This window comes from Tamandua tetradactyla, chromosome 3 (assembly GCF_023851605.1).
Source record: "Tamandua tetradactyla isolate mTamTet1 chromosome 3, mTamTet1.pri, whole genome shotgun sequence".
Taxonomy (NCBI): domain Eukaryota; kingdom Metazoa; phylum Chordata; class Mammalia; order Pilosa; family Myrmecophagidae; genus Tamandua; species Tamandua tetradactyla.
The window spans coordinates 34,396,367-34,408,439 of record NC_135329.1 but is presented as its reverse complement, the minus strand read 5'-3'; positions in this window follow the sequence as shown (position 1 = coordinate 34,408,439).

The following is a 12,073-nucleotide window of genomic DNA, read 5'->3' as shown; positions in this document are numbered from 1 at the left end:
TGAGAATCTAAAAATTCAGCATTTAAAGTGTTAACAAATAGGTATCAGTGGCTGCGAGAGTTCAAATAAGAGGCTACTCTGGAGTTCACTCTTTCGCAAACTTCAGTTACACATTGCTGCCCACCATAACTTGCCATCCCCCAACTGAAACCATCCCTGCCAATCCTAAAGAACACCTAGGATGTTATATAAGATTCTACAAAAGTTCCATGCACTAGGGTAACTTTCCAGAAACCTACAACCTCCAGATGGGTCCCTGGACCAGGTAAGTCCTGAGATGCAGAGAAGCCAGCCTCTCCAGAACGTCAGCTAGTTATATCCCCCTATCCCATATTATTGAGATCCCCTTCCAACATGAAAAAGTTAGAATGGGCAGATACCCGTAAAGAGTGGAAGAAAGATTAACGGTGATGGTGGAGCTATGCAGAGAAGGTAGGGTGTAACAAATGAGTATGATTGCTGAATCGTTATTTTGATACTTCTTTCAGTCTCCAGTATCTTAAAGCTGCTAGAAGTAAAAAACTAAAATTGAAATTGTAACCCATACCATACTATGTAATCTGTTCAACACTAATTGTTGCAGTATGCTTTGAAATTTATTGCTTTTATTATGTATGTGCTTTTTCCACACAAAAGAAAGTCGATTGTGATGACGAAGCATAGCTATATGATGATATTGTGAACCATTGATTGTATGTTTTTGACGATTACATGGTATGTGAAATAAAAAAGAATTCAGTGTTTTACTGTGCTACTGGAGATCATCCATATAATTTGTGTGAACCTGTTTTCTCATTTGAAAAGGTAGGGAACAACCTGTGGAGAATTACGGGAATTAAATTGTATGACATATTGGGCACAAAATAAATGGTAGCTGTTCCTACAAATCAATAACGGTAGAATTAGCAACAGTTAATTGCCTGCAAGGTGTAATTGTGAACTTTAAATGAGGAAATGTAAATAAAAGTACTTGGTATAATTGTCTGGCACATAGTAGGTGCTCAGCAGTATTCTTTCCCTTCTTTATAATAAAAACCTTGCAATCTGTGTAATCACTGAGTCTCTAGTGTAAGGATTCTGGAACTCAAACCATTGAAGAAAGAGATGGTTATTCTTGCTTTTGCTAGGGAAGCCAATGACCGATGAGGAGGGAGCTAAAAAGATTAATGGAGAAGGTTCCCTTCTCCAAATTCAGGAAGAAAATAGGTATAGTCTAAAGGGTTTTATTTTTTTTAATTTTAACTTCTGTGGTCTCATGGGTTGATGGTGTGGGGATACTAGTGTGCTAAAAGCAGAGATTTTTACTTCCCAGGGAACAGGGTGAGACTGAGAAATCATAGCTGAAGTTGTAATGCCCATGATGGCTAGCGGATGTGCTAGACTCTACCTATAGCACCCTCTTTAAACTCCACACATGCTTTATGTCAGAGCTACTCTTATTCCCAGTGAGCACACGAAGAACCAGAGGCTTGGAGAGGCTAAGTATTTTGCTCAAGGTCACACAGGTGGTAAGTAGCATAATTGACACTCGAACTTTCAATTGTCCAGCTCCAAAACCCATGCTTTTAACCTTGTATTATTATTGCCCATATACCTTGAGGTTAAATCTGATGGAAAGCTAACTCCAGAGACTTAAATTCCAAGTGTGGCCTTGAAGTATATAAGATAAAAGGAGCCACTGATATTTTATTTTGAACGAATAAACTTGTAGGAAGAGAAAAGAGCCAATTAATAGAATAAAAAGAAAACCTTTGATATTTGCATCTAATGTTATTTTAAAACCTATCTCATATGCCATTTGGTTAGGAGTGCTGATTTATCTGTGCCAATAAATATTGGGAGGAAAGGTGGAGAATTCATTACCCCATTATCACGATTATTTATCACAACTTGGTGGCTGCTTAATGGCAAAAAAAAAATGTTTTATAAAGGGGATACAAAAATCTCTAGTGAGAAATTACATTCACCTGGATTGAAAATCTCAGATCCATCAACCCCCAGATTCCTCTAAAAGTCACAGGATGCTCCAGTACACTCTTGGAGGAGAAAAGAAAAATTGCCACCATCTTCTCTTCCCGGTTCCCAACCTTAAGGTTAAATATAGCTTATTTAAATGCATCTCTTCCTGGATTATTGTGGCATGCACCATAAAAATGGCATCACATTTGTCAGCTTTTGCTGTGCATGTTCACAAACCCACTTTATTTTTGCCAAGCTGGTGTATGCTAATTTACCTCCTTTCCTGAGACCTACATTGCGAGCAATTGCCCTAGGAACACTTACAGCATTTGCAATGTCTTAATTCACTCTAATGGGGGCAATAAACCAGCAAAAAACATCCCTATGGATACTTTTTTTCAGGTATGTTTTCAATCCCCTATAAAATACTTCAGCTCCTTTTAGGTAAGGTGATAACCCTTAAAATAAATGCATCACCAACACAAGGTCCAGGGACTTCCTGCAAGCACTTGGACAGCCTGTTCTTAAATCCCAGGTCCCCTACCAAATGTTGTGTCCAGGCGCAAACAGGCCACACTGTCTTGCTTTCACAAGTGGGACCTGCTGTCTTGCTCTGGCCTTTGGAGAACCTCTAAGTCTTAGAGCTGGGAAGAAAGTGCAGTCTGTTGATTTTCACCAGAGGAAACAGACCAGGTGGTTAAGAGACTGACCTCAGGTGTCTCGGGTGAAAGGCAGGTTTGGATGTGGAACGCAGGCCCCCTGGCCACCAGTACCGCCTGACCCCCCACCAGCTCCCTGGTAAGCAAGGAGGAGGAAGGCCAGGCCTGAGGGAATGACAGTCCATTCCTGATCTCCCTCTGTTCCCTTAAGCTCTGTCTCCCCCGAGGCCAGGCAGCTGGGTCCTGGCAGGGATTCTCTAGTCAGCACCCTGCCCCAGTCCCCACCCCGCCCTGTGGGGCGATCTCCTTGCCACAGACCAAAGCCGTGGGAGGTGGGGAGGAAGAGCACAACAGCAGACTGACCACAGCGTCTACCCTGCTGGGCACATTCCAGTCCCTGCTGACTGCATCCATCCTGAGCCCTGAGAGATGCTTACGGCCTCCCTTTGAAGTGTTCTGAGAGAGCTTTGCAAATCTGTGTGAGCACGAAGTGTCACAAAGCAGCCTGGAGCCAGTTCCCAGGGCCCTGCCAGCCTCTCCAACCCAGGGGAAAGGAGAACCTTGTGTGCATGCTTCTCAGAGTTTAGATCAGGTATACAGAGAGAAAGACCACATTTTTTTTTTGCCTTCCGCTGTATGCTTCCTCACCTCTGAAAAACATTCACTCTGCAAGAGTAAAATCAGCTATGAAACATTGAGCAGCCTCTATGCACCAAGCATTTGGGCGTGTGTCATCTCATTTATTCCTTTAAAGCAAACCTTTGAGTTAGATATTACTGTCAGAGAAACAAAATATTTGTCCAAAATTACATCCCTTATAGATAGGCATTTGATGCTGGCTCTGACTGCAGAGTGCTTTCTGCTATGCTGGCTCCTCTGTTCCTCCACTTGTTGCTTCTGTGAAAAGCACAAGAGAGGTGACGGCGTTCTCATTTTACAGATGAAGAAATAGAAAGGTGCCTGCAGATGTTCTTTAACAGCTGGGATCACTGGGTGTCCTCGATTTGCTTGAAAACCTAGCAGAGACTCTCCAGGCAGGCGGTGCCTTCATTGGTAGGGGTGGGGGTGGGAGCGGGGTGGAGAGGAGGGAGGAGGCACGGTCAGGGCCTTCTGCGTCCAGCTCACGGGGTGAAGTGGCTTCAGCTTCCTGGTGCCTTCCTCTCTCTCTTCCCCCAACCTCTTTGCCCGCCATCTCTGGTCTGGCTTCCTTCTCCAGGCTGTTCTTTTGTGACTTGTTTCCCCCGGCAAGGATGGTCTAGATATTTATTTCAAACTTAAGGAGAAGACAAAGTCAGATGCAATGTGTTATGCTTAGATTCTTTATACCTTGTCTAGGTCCTCTCTGAGGGACAGCCTCAGTCAAGATTTTTGTCAATTTAAAGTTAGCCAAGTGTTTAGTATCTTCCCTTAATAATAAGAAAAGCAGTGCCTGATAATCTGCATACCCGATTTTAAGTTTACTTCAAAGGGTGGTGCTATTTGAAGAACGAATTGGCTGCCATCAGCAGCTCACCCGACAGATTTTTTTTTAAGTATTTTTATTGACAAATCTTCACACACATGCATTCCATATATGGTGAGCAATCAGTGGCTCACAATATCATCACATAGTTGTGTATTCATCACCATGATCATTTAAAACATTTGCATCATTCCAGAAAAAGTAACAAAAAGAAAAAACTCATACATACCGTACCTCACCCCCTCTCTCATTGACCACCAGTATTTCTACCTACCCAATTTACTTTACTCCTTATCCCCCTATTATTGATTTATTTTTTATCCATATATTCTTTTACTTGTTTATCCATACCCCAGATAAAAAGAGCATCAGACACAAGGTTTTCACAATCACACACATTGTAAAAGTTATATCTTTATGCAATTGTGTTCAAGAATCAAGGCTACCAGAACACAGCTCAACAGTTCTAAGTACTTCCCTCCAGCTATTCCAACATACCATAAACTAAAAAAGGATATCTACATAATGCATAAGAATAACCTCCAGGGTAACCTCTCGATTCTCTTGGATTCCCAAGAGTAGTGTCTCTCATAGTGGGGAGGGCAGAGAATTCACCTGTCGAGTTGGCTTGGAGAGAGAGAGGCCACATCTGAGCAACAAAAAGATGTTCTCTGGGGATGACTCTTAGGCCTAATTATAAGTAAGCTTAGCCTATCCTTTGCAGGAATAAATTTCATAGGGGCAAACCCCTAGATCGGGAGTTTGGCCTATTGATTTGGTTTGCCCCACTACTTGCGAGAGTATCAGAAATTCTCCAGATGGGGAAGTTGAAGATTTGCTCTTTTCTTCCCAGTTCCCCAAGGGGAGTTTGGAAATACTTCCTTATTCACTGCCCAAATTACTCTGGGATATATCAAGGCATCTTACTAACCTGGAAAAACCAACAAAAGCTCACACCCTATTCAAGATTCCATGTACTTACAGTGTTCAACTAAACTGACATTATACAAGTTAATTTAGACAATGCACTATCCCAAACATAAATTTTGCACCAAATAAAGAGCTCTCCCTTTGGTCTCGCACCAAAGTTGAAATTTTAAAATATGGACAATATCATCCTTTACCCTGTATTCTCATTGACCTTAGTCCTTTCCAGATCAACTTCATTCGTGTCTCTAATTAAGGCCTGATCTCTTTTACAACTTTTTAAACAGTTCCTATATGGGGTACCGCTGACTTTCATAGCTTCAGAGTTTTAAATTTGAGTCTGAACACCTGACAGATTTCTATGACAACTTAACTGAGGCCAGACTACAAGAGCCCACATTTAATCCTGCAAGCCATGACCCCAACCGGCACTGACCCACCTACCCACTTTGCACCTTTCTCTGCACCCCCAAAGGGTGAAGGATGACCCCAGCTATCAGCTCCAGTTCAGCCGGTGACACATACCAGCCTGTGAAATGACTGGAGTAATAACAAGTAACTGCTGTATCTTGAGTGCCTATTATGTGTAAGGTGCTGTACATGTTTCATTTAATCCTTGCAATTTTATAAAGTAGGGATCGTTATTCCCACTTCATAGAAAGGAAAACTAAGCCTCAGCAAGGAAAGACATGCCCAAGGTTTTATAACTAATACTTAGATGCGCTGAAATTTGAATAGAGGGCATTTGTCTACAGAGCCTTAGAAAGTAGACGAACAGAGGTGAGAGATCATTTCAGACAAGAGGATAACTGAGAAAGCCCCAGGAATCTACAGGTGGAGAAGGGCAAAGCATTTGTGATAAATTTGTGTCAGGGAGTGTGGGAATGGAAAGGCTATTTGGACAATGGTTTGTAAGAGAAAATTTAAGGAAATGACTCAACATTAAGTCATGCCTTATATATGCCTGGTGTTATGTTAGGTACTTTATGTACATTATCTTATTCATTCCTTACAAAACCCCAATGAAATAGAAATTAGTCCTATTATTACAGTTGAGATAAATGGGGCTGAGACAGGTTAAATAACTTATCCAAAATTACCAAAAGAATAAGTAGCAGAGCCAGCCAGGTCCAAATCTGTTTGCCTGACCCCATTGCTGGGACTTTCCCCAAACCTCTCACTGCCTCTGATTGAGTTTCATTGTGAAGTGTCAAGGAAACAACACTGGTCTGGAAACTGGGAGATACCGATCTGCCCCTAATCTTTGTTCAACTTGGCAAGGCACCCACTTTGCTGGGCCTGTTTCCCTCATCTATAAAAAAGTAGTAGTTCAAGATAATCCTCAAGGTCTCTTTCAGCTATAAAAACAATAACAACAAATGCTGAACTGTGATGCCATTGGATGTATGGGCTCAAACTTTGCTCACTGAGCAAACTTAGAGGAGGGGTGACCTGAACTGTAATCCCGACATGGTGGGTAGAGAAGCTGAAGCACTCCTTTCTGTTTTTACAATAAGGGCACGCTGAACAGGACTGAAATTAGGCACATTACAAAGAGCTGATTGTTCCTGATGCCAGCCTATCTTGATTTCTTATTCTTTTGGTTTACAGAGTATCTCCCCTCAGGGGAACTGTAACTTGGACAAGCATGATACAATCTTCTCCAATTCAACCAGAAACCCAGAAAGGACAGACTGTGATTACAACATGCTCTTTCAATAAGTCTCATCTTTGCTTTGGTTTGGACTCTCCTCATCAGGCAGGCTTCTGGAGCTGGGGGCTTGTATAAACAATGCAGAAAGCAAGTCAAGGACAATGAGTGAGAAGTTGGCTCTGACTTTATTAGCCACAAGTGACATTGTTACCAGAAAAAGTCCGTGGATTTTTTTTGCCCGATGGACTCAATAACCAATTCCTGAGACTGGGGTTTCAAAGAGAGAAAGAGTTTGTGACTAGGGCATGTAGTAGGAGAGCAGATGGCTTAATGGCCCCAAATCTATCTCTGTGAACTACAGTAATTCTAATAGTTTTAGTAGAGAAAAGGATGGGCAGGGTTTAGGATAATGAGTACAGTGGCCCCATGTGATGCAATTAGAGGGGATCTAATTATTGAGCATGCACAGATTGGTTACATGCTTAACCACAGAACCTGTGTTAGGAATGAGGTATAGGTGACTTGTAGGTTAAAATGTAAGCTATTGCACATGTCAGGTGGGTCCACTTTGGTTAGATCTAGTCTTGGTTATGAAGATAACTTTGAACTAGGGGCGGGTTAGTTGTAGGCTGACCCAAGATGCTTCATTAATAAACATTAGGGGCTGTTTTGGTGATTACAAGAATTTAAAGTTGAAAAATTGGATAACTGGGTACAAATGAAGGTTAGTCACAAGGTTTTTATAATCTCAGGGCCAGAAGATAAGGGCTATACAATCACTATCAGAGACCAAGACTGCTGAATTACAATTTAGAGATTTAAGGAATTTCCTTCTCTTTACTCCAATATACCAGAAAGCAAAAAGGAATTTCTTTATAATTCAGTTATCAAAATTATCCCTTAAATCCTGATTTCTTGGTCACAACACCAGGAGAAAACGATCGATTTGGGAATAGGCAGTGAGTAGATCCACACTCATTCCAATCGTTGAGTGGAACTCCTAGTCCCCTACTCAGCATATCCGGGCTTGTTCATGGAAATGAAGCAGCCTGAGAAAAGTTCTGAGAGATGATTGTTTGGTGGTCTGTTCAATGTGGATACTCAAGATGGCACTCAAGGGAAGAGTAGCAGATCACATACCAGGCAGTCATTGCTCCAAGAAAAAGCTCATTACAGTTGCCCCAAAGGAGCTCCTGGGCTCTTGCTCCCATGTCATTCAAAACTTGCCCAAATATCACCTTTTTAGTTAAGGTGTAATGGAGAGGCTGGAGGGAACGGCCTGAAATGTAGAACTGTGTTCTAGTAGCCACGTTTCTTGATGACAATTGTATAATGATATAGCTCTCACAATGTGACTGTGTGATTGTAAAAACCTTGTGTCTGATGCTCCTTTTATCTACCTTATCAACAGATGAGTAAAAAATATGGATTATAAATAAATAAATAATAGGGGGAACAAATGTTAAAATAAGTTGAGTAGATTGACATGCTAGCGATCAATGAAAGGGAGGAGTAAGGGGTATGGTATGTATGAATTTTTTTACGTTTTCTTTTTCTGAATTGATGCAAATGTTCTAAGAAATGATCAAGATGAATATACAACTATGTGATGATATTGTGAGTTACTGATTATATATGTAGATGGAATGATCATATGGTAAAAGTGTTTGTTCGTGTGTTGGTATGTTTAATAAATAAAAAAATAAAAACGCTGTGTGGGGAGGAGGAGGGCAGTATATGGGAACTCAATTTTCTGCCGGATTTTTCTGTATACCTACAACTTCTCTAATAAAAAAAAAATACCGAAAAAAAAAAACCTTGCCCAAATTCTCAGCCCAGCCCGGTAGAAGCTAATTCATAGATCTTTCTGCTCAAAAAATTTGTTACTTTTCTAGTCTATGCTAACTTACCATTCACAAATTAGCCCTCTTTCTAGGGTTTATAGCTGACCCAAAGGAGTAAAAAGATCTCTTGGTTGAGCGAGCAAATGTGTCACACACTCAGTGTGTGCCAAGTGCCTATGCTTGGTTCTGGAATTATGGAAATCAATAGGAACTCATCCTTGATCTCAGAGAATTGACTAGCAGAAGATACAGACGAGGAAGCTGTGGCAAGCTCCATGAGAAGGGTAAATGCAGAGAACTTTTCCTCTGACCGTTCCACTCCCATCTTTGAATCCCGGTGGAGCCATTTCCAGGCTGCTGTGTCCTCTCTGTCATCTGAGCCCACCGTGCTCCAACCCTGCCTTGCAGTTAAGCACCAACTCCAGGATCCTTTCCCAGCAGTGTCCTTCCCGAGTATATATTTAGCCTGTGCCAGAAAGAAGTGAACTGGGACAATCTCGTCGGCTTTTCAAACTCTCTTCCCTCCTGAAACCTCCAAGATCTATACAGTGCTTATCATAACTTTATAAAACCAACTCAGTATTTGTATCTCTCCCTAGAAATGTCTTAGGTTTCACCACAGCAGAACAATCACTTTAGAAACTACAAAGTCCTCCGGGGACTGGGAGTATTTTAAGATCAGCAGTGCTATGTCTTAAGCAACAGGGATATAAACTGAGTACAATGCTTTGGAGATGAATTATTTGGGGGGGGGGGTACGTTTGTTAGTTGTTTTACTATCTGAACATTAGGAAAGGTTGATAGTATCTAAACTCGGGGGTGGCCCCTTCTCCTTGGCTGTAATGAATTACCCCTGGGAAAGCTCCTGCCCTTCTTTCAAGTCCCGATCAAGGGTTTTGTCTCCTCTGAAGGCTTTCCTGTCTCCCCCTCAGCCGCTTCTTAAAGTTATCCTCACTTTAAACCCTATGTTCAGGTCGTACGCTTCCCCCATAGAGGGGCTGCAGTGGGGGAATGCGGCTTGACGGCAGGGGTTTTTCATTCCTGCACCGAGCGCGTGGCGAGAGACTGCCCCACAGAAGGACTTCCAGCAAAGCAAGTTGCATTAATGACCTGCAGAGACACTGGATCACGTCTGAGGGCTTGGAGCAACCTAGGAAGTTCTGCTATTTAAATGAAGGGCATGACTTTCTCAGGTCATTTTATTTCAGAGAGAAGAAAAAATCAAAACAAAACAAAAACTGGTGAGCCCACACTCCAATATCTTAGGGCACGAAGGAAAGCATCCTCTCCCTTACTAGAAAAGAAGAGCATTCTAAAGTGGATCAAAATACATTTCAGGGAAGTTGGAAATGTTGTTCCGTTCTACTCTTCCCCGGCTTTCCTGTTTTTCCTGGGACCACGAGCATGACGGCAGAGGATGTTAGAGTCACAAACCTGCCTGGAGCCAGCTCGCTGTGCAGCCCGGCCCAGCCTGGGCTGGTATGTCCCAAGTCAAAAGTCACAGCAATGTGACCGGAAAGACCGTTTCCACAGGACAGTTAAGAGGTGGCAACTTTTCTCCCCATCAAAAGGTGAGCCCGACCGTGGGTATTAAAAGATTTACAACCAGCCTCGTAAACAGGCCGCCCAGGAGCCTGGAGGCTGTTGTGAAGGGAGGAGAGGGCTGCAGTCGCTGGAACTGGCAGGGCCTGTGAGCCGCTTCTCCGGGTGGGAAAAGGCCCCTCCTGTGCGACAAAAGCGGCAGTAAACAGCTCCGGGTTTCCTGCGGGGGATGGAGCAGACCAAAAAGCCAAACTGATATAAAAACAAAAAACAACAGCCTGACTTCCGGATCCAGGAGTGTTTGGTTAGAAAGCAACTGAATGCAGAGAACAGAGAGCCAGAGAGTTGGGGGTGGGCAACATTTGGGGCCTTTCCTGTGGGCCAGGATGAGCTGCTGCCCTGATTTTAAGAGCTCTGAAGGGGGTGCACCCAGTATACTTTTTTTTTTTTTTTTTTGCCTTTGGGGCGCTGTGTGATGGTTCTCACCAAAAACATTCCAGCTTCTGTGACCCAATAATTATTTTGGCACCATGCTTTTTCCTAGACTGGCTTCTAGAATTAGTACATTTATATTTAGCCTCTTTTTTTTTATTTGTTCCTTTCGAAATTCTTTTCAAGATTTGACTTCCCTTCTAGTTTCTCGTTTCTATTCTGTGCCGCAGCTAAGTGGGACCCAGACCCCTTTCAATGGGGGGCGTGGGGGGGGGTGCTTTAAAACTCACCGATCAGGGATTTGGCGCCACCTAGTGGTTAATGAGAAGATGTCCATTTCCTTTTTGGCAACTTGAGACCGAAACTGTGCCTGGGAATAGCAAGGTATTAATCCAGATCATTAAGCAATGAGTATAAATACAAAGGTCAATATGACAAAACAAAGCAAAAACAACAACAAAAGGCACTGTGAGCATTTGGCATCATATTACACAAATGACTCCTTAGGTTTGCACTGCCCCATTTGTGTAGAAGACTCACGGCGGCTGCAGTGTAGCCAGGCCCAATGTAGGATGTCCAGGGCTTGAGTTTTATCTTGTACCCAACTTTAAAAGAGAACCTGTGACTAAGATATCTTGGTTTGACTCAAGGGTGAAAATCTCTCCCAGTTCTAGCAGACGAGAACTTTATTTTTTCCCAACAGCTCTGCTCTCTGTCGGGCAGCAACTTGGTGCCATCACTGCTGTCAGTCATTTATGCCTCAACCAGGTGAGTTCCCCCGATAGTAGTGGAATGAAATGGGGGAAGACTGGTCTGATGTTGGCCTAGGTCATAGCCTCCTAGGTCTGTCTTCTGTAGACTGATGCTGTAGGTCTGGGGAGAGTCTAGCAATTTGCATTTTTAACAACCTGCCATAGGTGATGTTTATGTAGGAATGAGGCCCTACATTGAGGAGGGGAAACAACTCCAATTGGGCATCTTGGGGCTATTTAAGACAAGGATTGCTGACTTCACACTTTTCCTTAAACTCACATACCAGTAACTTGGCTCATCTCTTCCAATTAAGAGGCAATGGCTGCTTTTTGGTTTGAGGCTTTCCTGGGATTACCTGCTAAGATCAAGCTGACGTGTGACAGGACTTGTGAGAGTGGGCTTTAACTCTGTGCAAAACATCAAGGAGTATATATTTCTGTTCTCTCTGTAGACATCAGAAGGAAGGACATTCATCGAAAACACAAAGGAAGGGGAGAGATTGCAAGAGCTGCAGAGAAGGGGATTTACAGAAACCCTGGCCTTTGGGTTCTGTGGTGTACGGGGATTTCAGAAGGGTCCTGAGGAAACATGCCCTGGTAATTCCCCTTCCAGTCATCCATTTTGCTTTCCTAGAATAGAGGAAAATAATAACCTTGAACGAACAGGGCCAGGTCTAGAGAAGGTCTTGGGAAGAAATGCATTATGGAATGTTATTTAAACATTTTTAAGGTCCCATTTAAAACCTGCTGTAGGTCATAGTTCTTCGGGTTACGATTAAAATGTGTTCATTTCTGGGTTGCAAGAAGTTGGCATGGAACAAGAGAATTCTGATCCATGAGCT